Genomic DNA, 15,000 nt, shown 5'->3' with positions numbered 1-15,000 from the left:
ACCCAAAACAGTGGAAGACCACGGAAAAGAGGTTATGGCACTACCCAAGACTAGAGAACAATGGTTTGATTTTGGAGTGAGATTTCATACTAGCAAAACCTCGCTGGACTTTTAAAAAATTTACACATTAAAAAACTATTTCATTATACTAATTCACAGAAAGACACAAAAGACCCGAAAAATTACAGCCCGATGAGTTTACTCTCAGTAATATATAAAATATATACGATAATCATATTAGGCTGAATAGAAAGAGCTAGACATTAATCAACCAAGAGAGCAGGCAGACTTTAGAAGTGGGTATTCAACCATGTAATTAACCAACTAATAGAAAAATCAAAAGAGTATGACAAACTATGGGAAGTTTTTGATTCAGTCAAAACTTCAGCAGTAATGAAAGCCCTTCAAAGACAAGGAGGAGATGAATCTTACGTTAGAACAATTGAAGATATCTATACAGGAAGTACATAAATCCTAAAATTACATGAACATAGTGAGAAAATTTTGATTGAGAAAGAAGTTAAACAGGGAGACCCCATCTCTCCTAAATTATTCACAGCATGCCTCGAAGTAGTTTTTCCAGCATTTAGATTGGAAATGTGTAGGAATCAACATCAATGAGGAATACCTTAACAACTTATGATTTGCTGATAACAAAAGTCTGCTCAGTGAATCATGGGAGGAATGGCAAAGGAGGACATTGGATTTAAATAGAGAAAGCAAAAACGTAGGAATGAAATGAATATGAAAAAAACCAAGATAGTGTTATGGATGAATCTCTTGAGATTGTTAATGAATATACGTACTTAGGACAGACCAGGATCTAGATAAGAACTCTGGATCCTTGGACATACAGTGTTTCCCCAAGACATGAGGCCAAATTAAAATAAGGACTAGCATGGGCTTTTGGTAAACAAAATTAGATTATTGAATGTAAAATGCCCCTTTCCCTAAAAAAAAAAGTATTTAATCAGATGCTCCTACAAGTATTACCTTATGCATCAGAAACCTGGAGCCTTACTAAAGCTTTAGAACATAAACTAGTTACAACTCAACGGGCTATGTTAAGAATAATGATGGAAATAATACTAAGAGACAGAAATAGAACAACATTGATATGAGAGCAAACAAAGGTAAAGGATATTCTAACATCTTGTAAGAAAAAGAAATGGACATGGGCCGGAGATATGATAATGACAGTTAATAGATGAACAGTAAGAAAAACAGAATTGCCCTAGAGATTGCAAAAGCAGCAGAGAAAGGAAGAGAAGACGTTGGAAATGTTTTCCTGCAGTGGATTAATAATGGTTGATGATGATGATGATGATGATGATGATTATATATATATATATATATATATATATATATATATATATATATATACATATATATATATATACATATATATATATATATATATACATATATATATATATATATATATATATATATATATAAAACAAAAATGTTAAACGCACAAGTAACTTATGCAATAGGAAACAAAACAATGTCAACCTGCTCTACACAAAAGCATTCGCCCCTAATTGGAACTTCTGGCCTTCTCCTGATTCAACTATTCCACGATTTGCTCACACCCGAAATGAAGCTTGTAGAATACTGTAGAGTATTAAGTCTTATGAAGTTAACATGGTCTTGGCGGCAAACGAAAACAATCTTAAACCACTTGTACAATGAGCTAATTGAACGACAATGCCAAATATTAATGACGAGTATGGAATTTAATCGATCGCGAGTTTTGTCTTAGTGAAGATGAAAGTCAGCTGATGAAAACCGAACACAAAACTGACCAGTATACAGTTCATAATATTAAAAGTAAAGTCTGTAATAATCTAATCTTTGCAATCTATTTGCTAATTATTAAATAACAATGCTAAGAAATGACCTACAAACCCCTTATGTGTTCCAGTTTGAAAACCTGGGCACCACGAGTAGCAATAAAGTCAGGACCGGTCATAATCATAATCAAATAACTACTGCACAAGTCAGAAGATTGTATGGAGAGTATCACAGCTTATTACTTTCAGAAATTCCATTCAGACGTTCTGCCAACAAACGTTCAAGAACTTTATATAATGCGTGATTTATGAAAATTAAATGCTCAAGCCTTTTGCCGATACAACCACCTTGAGATCCTTGGTTGATAATTATGGGAGACACTTTTTCCCTAACTAATCAAACGAAGCAGAGGGGAATGCACATGTTCTCCTCCAATCAATGAAACTCTTCTTTTATATTCATAAGACTATGATCCAACATTATTGCCTTGTATGGACTGATAAATTCCTTTCTTTCATGATAAAATTATCAAAGAAATTGGGAAAAATTGCTGGGAGGCATGAAGAATATGAAGAATATGCTAAACAGAAATTCTAAATATCATGGTAAAAATATTACAATTGTATTAAAAGTAAAATAAAAATAACTATGCTCTTTGTTACTGATGAGAGGGAAAAAAAGATGAATTCGGAAAGTCTACAGCAATTTACTATAACAATATTCTTTACCAAACCTTAAAAAAGGCTAAGTACAGATGAGTTCTAAAATATATCACTTTACCATAATCCATTTGGAATGCTCAATAAAGTTGATATTCTCTTTATACTGATTAGCATATGTTTACAAGCTTGATTCAAGGAATTATTTTTCATACCACGTATTCTTATTCACTCACAATGTCGATTTCTTTTATCAAACCCAGCTTACATCTAACTTAAGAAATATACTAACTTTCAAAGGAAAAAAGTATCAGCATTCAAGTTACAACAATACATGTGTGCCATACATTCATACATTTCATATATATATATATATATATATATATATATATATATATATATAATATATATATATATATATATATATATATATATATATATATAGACACACACACACACACACACATATATATATATATATATATATATATATATGTGTGTGTATGTATCTATGTATATACATACATATATATACACATACATATATATACACATCCATATACTAATATAAACACATGCATATTATTTTTCAAAGGGAAAATAAAACATAAAAATAACAGATCTAGGACAATATTATATAAAAAATTATACTCAACAAAGATAATCAGTTTACTAGCACTTTTTAAAGATCCACATCTAACAGGGAAAAATGTAATTACCGGCAACTTGTTTTATTAAAAATTCAAGTTCTTAATTTGCTGTCAAATGAATTATTTCCCTTTCTCTCCCAGTCTAATGTTGAAAAATTAACGTGTATAAAACACAAATGTTACATTTTCAAACAAAACACAATGTAATTTCTTAAAAAACAAAACAAAATGCAACTCCTTAAAAAAAGAGAAACTTTATGAATGGCATTGAATACCTTTTCTTTACTCGACATAAGGATCCACAAGTCAAATAATCTAATTGTCCTAGTAATGCATCAGGAAGAACAATGCCATGGAGGTCTACTACCTTTGAGAGAGAGAGAGAGAGAGAGAGAGAGAGAGAGAGAGAGAGAGAGAGAGAGAGAGAGATATCCAGTTCATAGATGTACCTAAAGTCAAGTCTCACGCCAAACGAGCCAGTAAATAACACACACTGCGTTGCAATAAGTATTAAATATCGGATTCGATTATGTGCATGACGCAAAAACCTCCATACGTCGTCTTTCCTACCTCTCTGCACTGTACCTGACGGTTCAGCAAGGAGAATGACGGTGACATTCATGTCAAGGATATTCAGACGGTGTACCGTATATCAATAGGACCCTCGGAAGGGAAGGAGAGAATAAGGAAGTGGAAATGGGGCGTGGCCTTGAGAGACGATGAGGAGACAGCATCGATGGGTATCCGCTATAATGAGATGTAAAACTTTCTCTATTGATATTAAATACACTATTAGAAAGATCTTGGTAAATATACAAAAGATCTATATTCGTCAAATAAACGAAAGAGAATGTTGAAAAACATGAAAAGCTAACAAACTTATCCTCTTTTAAAACTATTCTAACAGATTGAAGATATATCAACAAAAAATAAATATTACAGTAACTATAGGAAACATTCATACTTTATGGAACATATCTCTATGAGGAATCAATTATTTGAGTTATCACTGAAAGCTACTATTCACAACCACCTCCTCAGGCAAATATAGAGAAAAATCAGTCTTCCAAAAGTTCATTGCATTCCGAGGATAAATGTATGGGAACGCCTCAACCGAGAATATTAGGCTGGAATCTCTAGCGAGTCAAAAAGTCATAAGATCTTTGAGGTTAAGGTAATTAGAAATAACTGTCTTATTCGAATGCACTCACAAACTAACAACCACAAATTTCATATAACCCGATTCCAAAGGAACCATTTCCTTACATTATTAATCCTTAGTTTTCTGTCGATTGAGTGATTGTGAAGTACTTGGCAAAAGCTCTTCAATGAAGAAAAATATGTTAAGAAATCCATGAACAAAAACACAAGTAATCCAAATACGAATAAAATGAGAAGCTAGGAAAAATACCCCTGTGAGGAAAGGAAATAAGGAAATAAATAAACGATAAAGGAAGTAATGAAAAATCAAAATAAAATAATTCAAAAACAACATTAAAACAGACATTTCATACATAAACTATAAAAGGACCTATGTCAGCCTGTTCAACATAAAAACATTTGCTGAAACTGAACTTTTGAAGTTCTACTGATTTAATCACCCGATTAAGAAGATCATTCTACAACTTGGTCATAGCTGGAATAAAACTTCTAGAATACTGTATAGTATTGAGCCTCATGATGGAGAAGGCCTGACTTAAAATTAACTGCATGCCTAGTATTCCGAACAGGATGGAACTGCATAACGAACTAATTGAACGACGGTGCCAGAAACTAATATCTAGATCAGGAATAAGAAATTTAATAGACCATAAGTTCCTGTCCAACAAAATAAGATAAGAATCAGCAATTGAAGACCAGACGGGAGAACAATACTCAATACAAGGTAGAATGAAAGAATTAAAACACTTCTTCAGAATAGATTGATAACCAAAAATCTTGAAGGACTTTCTCAATAAGCCATTTATTGTGCAATTGAAGAAGAGACAAACCTGATGTGTTTCTCAAAAGTAAATTTGCTGTCGAGAATTACACCTTAAGTTTTATCAGTTTTTCGAGGTCTGATCTCACTATTTCCACTGATGAGCTGAGTTGTCCGCCGTTATCGTCAATTCATCAATCGCCAATCATCAATCTATTCGACTCTTCTACTTTCAGTTCCCAGTCATTATACTGTTTGCATACAAATTCTGATTACTCCCTTTTCAAACCACTCCAATCTCCGCAGTGATTCAGAATAAGAATTTAAAATCTGGCCTCCTCCAACGACTCCAAGTCTAAAACTGAGCCTAATCTTTCCTCTAAATCATCTTCAAAACAAGAATCCTTACTTTTTTGCTATAAATCAATCTAACTTTATCGGCCATAATACAAATGGAAAGTTCAACTGCTTGGAACTGGTTCTACTAAATTTCGAAATATCAAATGTAATTAATAAATAAAATAATCGTTAAAGATATAAACCAATCCCATCCTAACGAATACTTGAATATTCTTTGTTGTGATCTGTCCAGATAGAGATATTGCTACCTTTTCTGGAATTTTCTCCCATTTCTGGTCTTCAATAGGTGTAACATAATAAAAAAAATAGTCCCATCAATGATTTTACTCTAAATTCTTATATGAATGTTCTCCTTATCTACAATAAGATACCCAGAATTTACCGCATTACTCCTGTGATCAGACTGTCTTGTTCCCCTTGACCTCTATCCGAAGTAACCAGCCACATATCAATAAAAGATAACTTACTTATTGTGATGGCATCAGCAATCTCTCAATTGCTATAATTTACCTTAATCTCCAATATCTGTACTCTTTCAACAACTTAGTTTATTCCTTTCTCATGGTCAGAAAAACTATATTTTTCTTCTATAATTCCCTCCATTTCTACGGCCCAACTAATAGAAGTTATCTGACTTTAATGGACATCATGATTTACGAGGCAAAATAATGCTTCTTGTGATCATAGAAACTCGATATCCAACATCCTCTGCAATAATAATTACATTTGGGGTCACCTGCGAAATAGTATATGGTGTCCTCTTTTTTTATTTCACATTAAACATAAACCTTCCTGTCTGAAAAGTTTAATTTGGGCAAAAACTGCAAGGCTAATAAAATGTTACTTTCTCTACTTCACACTTACAGGTATTTTAGAGCTTCTTGAAAACAATATCAATTACGTTATAAATTAAATACTTATTCCTCTTCAAATACACTATGGACTTATTTTTTAGCGACAAACTAATATCCAATATACTGCAAAAGAGAATTGCGACTCCAGCAATGGGCCAGCTAAAGACTCAACTCTTCTTAACATTTCCTTAATACATATTCATCAATTATCTATTCCACACATACATTTCTAATTTTCTTAAAATTCAAAATCTATAACGTCGTATAGATTTTAAGGACCTCTTTCCTGAGTTCAAAACATTAAATTAATCATTTATTTGAACATTTGACTTGCATTCTTTACTGCGGATCGCCTGTCTATCGCAATCCAATAGGTAAACACGACCTTTCTCTCCCTGTTAACAAGGGACACTGTATATAGGGAGGGCAACAGATCTACCTATCAAGTCATCTGCAGCTATTGTCTGATAATCTAAGGTTATTCCTTCGGGCCTAGGACATTGCGCTAGAGTGCAATGACCTCTCTTTCGTCCCTGTCCTTTGAGACTTTAGTACTGGTTCTAAGAAATCTGCCTGAATCATTTAAATAAGACAAGCGTCTTTACCTGCTCGACTCGTTTATCTTTCATAGCAGACCATTTTCTCCCGGGGCTTTATAAACTTTTACTTGTTTGATTCACAGGTATCTTCATTACTCCGATTTTAAAGTCTACGTTACCTTCAGTTAGCTAAATCTTGTCAACAGGTAGAATGGTTCAATAAATATCATATCAAAATTATCTTCTCTTCTAAATTTACCTGTATCTGCGGCTTTCTCATCAAGAGCGCGTTTCCTATTAGATGTGACTTCGCTCTCACCCCAGGGCTACAGATTGTCTTTCTATATTGCTTATGAAGGAACAAGCTAATGTCAGGTATGGAGGTAATGTGATTGGTTAGAAAATAGAGTCAAATATTTAATGCAACAAGCCAATGGGATAAAAACTTCATTATATTTATAGTATTTGGAAAAATAGTTTGATAAGTGTCTCGCATAACCCGATATGGAAGTTCGTACCATTTTATGAGATTTCTCAGAAGTTTAAGTAAACAATTTAGAATTTTCTTGAATGCCATCTTTGTGAACTTACGATTAAATGAAAATTCATTGATGCACTTGAGCTAATATTTGTGTGATGCCGATGTAATTGTCACCTTAACTATTTCAATGGCAACTGGTCTAAGATGGAAATGAATAATAGGAACGTTGATCGCTGAAATACTACCGCTAGAGATTATGGGGTCCTTTGACTGGCCAAACATTACTACATTGGTTACTTCTCTCTGGTTACCGTTCATTTTCCCTTTGCCTACACACACACACACACACACAAGCGCGCGCACACACCGAATAGCATGGCCTATTCTTTACATACTGTCCTCATACACTTAACAACACTGAGATTACCAAGCAATTCTTCTTCACCCAAGGGGTTACTGCACTGTAACTGTTCAGTGGCTACTTTCTTCTTGGTAAGGGTGGAAGAGACTCTTTGGCTATGGTCAGCAGCTCTTCTAGGAGGACACTCAAAGTCAAACCATTGTTCTCTAGTCTTGGGTAGTGCCATAGCCTCTGTGCCATGGTCTTCTACTGTCTTGGGTTAGAGTTCTCTTGCTTGAGGGTACATTTGGACACACTATCGTATCTTATTTCTCTTTCTCTTGTTTTGTTAAACTTTTTATTGTTTATATAGGAGATATTCATTCTAATGTTATTGTTCTTAAAATATTTTATTTTTCCTTTTTTCCTTTACTCACTGGGCTATTTTCCCTGTTGGAGCCCTTGGGCTTATAGCATCCTGCTTTTCCAACTAGGGTTGTAGCTTAGCAATTAATAATAATAATAATAATAATAATAATAATAATAATAATAAAAGTGGTTGTGAGGTTTGGGTGTTTAGAAACAACTGTCTTACTTGAATGCACGAACAAACTAACGAACACTTACTTAATTGAGACATACTTGGCAAAAGCTTTTTAATGAAGAAAACTCTGTTAAACTCGGCATGTACAAAAACATAAGAATTCAATAAAGAGAGGAGCAAGGAAAGCAGCTGGAATGTTCAATCGAATGTGAGATAAAATGCTGTTAGTATACACTAAAATAAAAATATTTCCTTCTATTGAGAGATCAACATTGATATATAGACACGAATCACAGGAAAGTTCACACGGGGAATAAGAATTTAGCAGCACTTGACAAGAAGGTATTGAGAAGGATACAAGGGGGTTAAGGATCAGTTCAGAAGAACCAACAAGAAGATAAATACTGTAGACTAACTGGAATGAAAGAAATTACTCAAAATGAAAGACCTTCCGAATGGAAGTCGATGGGAAGTATTAACAAAAGCAAAGACAGACCGGTGTAAAAATATCCCAAAGAGGTTAGTGCCAAGAACTATGAAGAGTGAAGTAATAAGAAAGGAATGTTGGGATTACAAATATATGGCAAAGTAGAAACCTTTGGTGCCAAGTTCATGGACATCATATGCATTCCTTGGGGTGCCACAGGACTTGACATTTGTTTCCCGACGTACCTTCTTTCTTTATTACCGCGTTATTTCTACTAATGAACATTTTTATTATAATAGAATTTAAACCTTTCACAGGAAAAGTAAATAAGCTTTACATTTTACTTGGAATAAATGAACTGTAGTCTCGAGACCGATGAGAGAGAGAGAGAGAGAGAGAGAGAGAGAGAGAGAGAGAGAGAGAGAGAGAGAGAGAGAGAGAGAGAGAGTCAAAACATTAAAATGTCATGAAATTTGGTGTTAGCCAACAATCCTACGGGAAAATAAAATATAGCAAGATCTATATGGTTTGAATTCATGAATTTAAGTCAAATGACGGGAGCTAGAGCCTGGAAGACCATTCACAGACTCTGTGTAACGGGAAAGTGAACTCAGCATATTTAAAAAAAAAAAAAATGGGAAGAAAATATGAGCGAGTGGAGGTATAGAAAAGGATACTAAGAGACTATAGCTAGGGGCTGAAGTGACGTTGTGAAGACCCTTAGTAGTATCTACAGTCGCAAGATTAAACCTTCTCAAGTATGGCATCGTAATATATAGAACGCACATCAAAATCTTATATTAATAATAATAATAATAATAATAATAATAATAATAAAAATAATAATAACAATAATCAGAAGAAGTAGTCAGCGAAATAAAGAAAACATACCATGTATAAAGAAAGTATTGTCTCTCGTACCTCGACACCCCCCATTCATAGAGACAGGGGACAGTCTGTTGCATACATGGCCATTAATATGAATAAATGAAATCTACAAAACCAAGAATTGGAAGGACAGGATTTAATTCAATTGGCTCTAGGAAAAAATAGAACAAAATATTTTGTAAAGTAATTTGCAAAGGGGAACAGAAGAGCACTAGACACTAGGACAAGAGGATTATACACTCGGGGAAAAATATTCTTGCTGGCTCTTACTAGAACTTGTATCCGCTGTGAGAGGCTGATGCACATCACGAATTCGGCAAAATGGCAATGCACATGATATATGGATAAATCTAAATTTTTATATCTGGCTACGTTATATCAATATACATGTTATTTAGTAAAAACATTAACATGTGGATTATAGCGAGCCTTTAGCTAATAACCATAAAATTATATTCTAAGTAAAATTCAACCCACGACCTTATACTGACCTTCCCATGTCCATTTCCTCCATCTATTACTAGATAAACTGTTAGGTCATCTCCTGCTGCTCTGCCTCTTTTACTGCCTTTTAATGCTTTCTTTAATTCTTCTACTCTTAATTTTGGAACTGGCTCGAATGTTTCATAGTTTCTACAAACACAAATATTGAATATAGACATGGAAAAATAGATTTTTCCTATGTCAATACCCGCTATATATGTATATTTGTATATATATATATATATATATATATATATATATATATATATATCTATATATATATATATATATATATATATATATGCCTATATATAGAAACAAGAGAGGTAAAGAAAGCATTAAACCCATGAAAAATAGCTAAGGCCATAGAACATTACTCTAGAAAACATCAGAATACTTAGATTCAGGCTCAAAAAATCCTCAGCAACAACCCTATAGTCTAATAGAAAAAACAATGGAAGCACTAAAATCCTTCTGAAAAGAAATCTAATTTTATATATATATATATATATATATATATATATATATAATCATCATCATCATCATCTCCTACCGCTAATGACGAAAAGGGCCTTCATTAGACTTCTCCAGTCGTCTCTATCTTAAGCTTTTAATTCAATATATCTACAATCATCATCACCTGATTCATGCTTCATAATCCTCAGCCATGTGGACTTGGGTCTTCCAACTCTTCTCGTAACTGGTGGAGCCCAGTTAAATGCTTGGTGAACTAATCTCTCTTGAGGAGTGCGAAGATCATGTGTGTGTGTGTGTGTGTGTGTGTGTGTATGTGTATGTGTGTGTATATATATATATATATATATATATATATATATATATATATATATATATATATATATATATATATATATATATATGGCTTCTGGTGGCATGGTTGGAAGCGACCTGGCCTTTCATTAGAAGGGGCTAGGGTTCGATACCAAGTATGAGGTAGAAATTTATTCCTATTTCAGCACGATAATGCGTTGATATTTATCCATATTATATACATATATATATATTTATATATATATATATATATATATATATATATATATATATATATATATATATATATATATATATAGACATGTATATATGTATGTATATATATATATATATATATATATATATATATATATATATATATCATAGCGACAGTGATCTATTTCTATGTTCTTTACGGTTTAAAAATGGCTGTACCTCTAAGTTTACACGCCTTACTTTCTAAAACTCTAAACCCTTGTGTCAGATCTGATCTTATTTCTTATTATAAAACTATCTGGTGACAATTTAGAAAACGGTATCTAACCGTGAACGGTGTAGTACCATTTCGATTTTCAATACTAATTATCAAGGTAAGTAAGAAGGATTACCACAAACAAGTCGGGAGTTTTTATTCATAAATTTGAATCTGAGCCGGATTCTCATTTAATGATACACGATCCAAATGTTTCACGAAATTTGGTATTGATCGAAATTTTAAAGTTTTTACTATGTGTTTCCGTTTACTTTAGGTCTTTTATCCTTTATGAAGTGATTTTTCTATGCACATATTTTATGTAACGGAGGTCTATAAAACCATGATATCCCTATAATACAATTCCTTACTGGCCAAGAGTAGGTTATAACACACTACCTCTATCGAATCTTTATGAATCTCATGATCTCTCTTCGAGTCCTGTAACATTATTGGGCATTCACCGACATTTTCCTGTGATCCTCAAAAGTAGAATTTCTTTTTTCTTTACATTTTACTTTTCATCTGTAATTGCTGATAAAAGAATGAAGTGTGCGCATATTGGCACGTGCTTGATAAAAATAAAATCATATATTCAATATACATTGTAATATCAGTAGGGTATACTTCTCTTTTACTTAGCAGTAAGATTTTTTTTCTGAGGGGAAAAAAATGGTTACTTTTGTGAAAGGAGACCTAAAATTATATCCAGAATTCGGGGAGATGTCTATAAATTAATATTACGATCTGTTCGCGCGATTTCGAATCTTCATTAACAATGCCATGTTCGAATTTTAAAAATTATTGTGCTTAGCCTTTAAAGTTATCTAAAATGACATATGAGCCCAATTACTTCCGGTAGACATATCGTTCGTTAAGATGGAAGTTTCTAGAATCATGTTATTTAGAGGAAAGGGTAAAATATTTTTTTTTTCGGGTGCAACATGTAAAAATACTATATTTGATTAGCCCGGAAATGTCACAATTAGCGTTCATAATACCCTTTGGGACTGGCCATTTCTAGCATAAATTATGCTCATCCAGGTAAATGTTTTGGAAAAAAAAAATATATATATATTTAGATAAATATATGAGGTAAAGCAATCGGTACATTTTTAAAGTCTAACTTTTCACAACCATTTCAGGTATTCAAAACAAAAAAAAATCATGATATATGACTCACGATGACATACTTTGTCCTGAGAGGTGCCTATCAGTTCAATACCTGGGTCAACCAAAGATGTGGCAAAATTAATTTGTGAGTATCTTATATATACTTCACCAAGTAAACATTCTCCTAGCTTCATTAGATCTTTTATGAATGTTTTCGTAATTTAACTGTAAGTGATTTCCTCTTCTCATTTAAAAACTTTGTACCTCTTATAAGGAAACGAGTTTCACTTAACTTTAACACGAAATAAAGGGATATCAACAATTTCATCGTTAAACCATTAATATTCATACATGCATGCAACCTGGGCTATAAAACTTTGTCCATAGCAGTTGCGTTAATATATTGAGTAACAAAGATATTACAATTCAAAGCACAATGAGCATGTCAATATATCAAGAAATTGACCTAAATTATGGTTGACTTATCTGCTATAACAAGAATGATTACATAACCAATATTATGAGTGGATTCCTCTATTGGCTGGAAGCATTCAAATCAATGGGCTTGTAAAAATAACCTGCCAAGCTTATCAGAAACATCAGACGCTAACCAATCTTGTCTCTGCTTAGTTCAAAGATAGCATAGATCTTTAGGGTAGAAAGATAGTACAACTAACATCTATAGACAATCAAATATAGTTATCACTTGGTGTAACCACTATCACATTTGTTAAACAATGAGACAATATTACGACAATAACTTTCACCACTCTCTGAGGGTGATTCAAAAAGCATTGCTTTAATCACCATCTATACTATGTGCATGAGATTTACGATGGTAGTACACACGAGAAACACCATAAAATTGCTTTTATACAGATGACTACAGTAACAACAAATATAAACTTTACTGAAATATCATATTCCTTTTCAAAATCAAATTAAATAACAAAAAAATAAATAAATACAATAAGAGTATGTAATTTATCGAAGAACAAAAAGCATAATGACCCCGTAAAAATAACTGATCATTTTAGCATCATATAGGCTAAACACATTTTCCAGATAATTCAATAGTTCGCTGGTCCACAGACCTTTCCAAGAGCCGCTGAGACACAGTCCCAGGCCATTGGAGATACTTATCAGATCACAATTGGGTGTTAGGCAACTGGAGCATTGTTGCTTCTTTCAATCGAGAGGAACAAAATCAATGCATAATCTCATAAATACGTGTAAAAAACAGTACCCATTATCATTAATTATTTTATTATTATTATCATTAATTGCTAAGCTACAACCCTACTTGGAAAAGCAAGATGCTGTACCAACCGTGTTTCACACAATTGTACATAATTCCTTTTGTATATATTATTCTTGTATCTTCGCTCTTCCCTCGCACTAAAACGAACATGAAAATTCATGTCTGGGTTTTCCTCTGTAATACTGTCTGTCTTGTGAACTTGTTATGTCCTGTTGCCTTGAGGTTTTGTATATAAGGAGAGTGTTCTACAATAATATAACTCAGTCGATTGCTTCCTGCCTTTGAGTTCACAACCCTCTCTCGGCTCCGTCACAATGCTATACGCCCAATGGCTCCAACAGGGAAAATAGCCCAGAGAGGAAAGGACACAAGGAAAAATAAAATATTTTAAGAACAGTAACATTAAAATAAATATCTCCTAAATAGGCTATAAAATCTTTAACAAAACAACAGGAAGAGAATTATGATAGAATTGTGTGCCCGAGTGTACCCCCAAGCAAGAGAACTCTAACCTAAGACAGTGGAAGACCATGGTACAGAGGGTATGACATTACCCAAGACTAGAGAACAATGGTTTGATTTTGGAGTGTCCTCCTAGAAGAGCTGCTTACCATAGCTAGAGTCCCTTCCACCCTTACCAAGAGGGAAATGGCAAATGAACAATTACAGTGCAGTAACCCTTTGTGTGAAGAAGAATTATTTGTTAATCTCAGCGATGTAAGGTGTATGCGGACAGAGGAGAATATGTATAGAATAGGCCAGACTATTCGGTGTGTGTGTGTAAGTAAAGGGAAAATAGACCGTAACCAGAGAGAAGGATCCAATGTAGTACTGTCTGGCCAGTCAAAGGACCCCATAATCTCTCTAGCGGTAGTATCTCAAAGGGGAAGGGGGGGGGGGGCGCCTGGTGCTCTGGCAACCTACTACCTTTGCGGTGGAAGGATACAAAAATAAATAATATATTGGCAAAAACATTCAGTAAAAGGCTTAGTAATTACTAACTCCCAACATAACTTGAATATGAAACCATATACACAAATGTATGTATGTATATATATATATATATATATATATATATATATATATATATATATATATATATATATATATGGATCATATAAAATGTGTAGCCTATAGGCATGCAGATACTTTTTCATATTACAAAGATAACGCATAGAGCTAAATAAGTGCATTTCAGAGTACAAGTGTACTTTATAAAAGAAAAAAAGCCTGAATGCAAACATGATTCATTCATGACGAACACACCGTCGACTAGGGTAATTTTAGAAACAAAAACCTGGAAGAGAACAATAAATACATCAATGGATATTGGCTAATAAAATACTACACTCCATATGCTTAGTTGCTGTAGAAAACAAAATTAAAACCGAATATATTCTTACAAAAACCCCAAAAGGAAATAATGATATCCATCTTACCTTG

At 33.2% G+C, this 15,000-nt stretch overlaps 1 protein-coding gene across 4 annotated transcripts in view; it reads right to left on the bottom strand.

Moving 5' to 3' along the window:
* Dmtn (transmembrane and coiled-coil domain 2 protein Dmtn) overlaps nucleotides 1-15,000 on the bottom strand; it is a 662,916-nt gene that overhangs the window by 204,658 nt on the left and 443,258 nt on the right. The gene's annotated exons all lie outside the window — the stretch shown is intronic.

This window comes from Palaemon carinicauda, chromosome 18 (assembly GCF_036898095.1).
Source record: "Palaemon carinicauda isolate YSFRI2023 chromosome 18, ASM3689809v2, whole genome shotgun sequence".
In the NCBI taxonomy this organism is placed as follows: Eukaryota; Metazoa; Arthropoda; class Malacostraca; order Decapoda; family Palaemonidae; genus Palaemon; species Palaemon carinicauda.
Note: the sequence above shows the minus strand (reverse complement) of the source record. Positions and strands in the feature narration are given on the sequence as shown.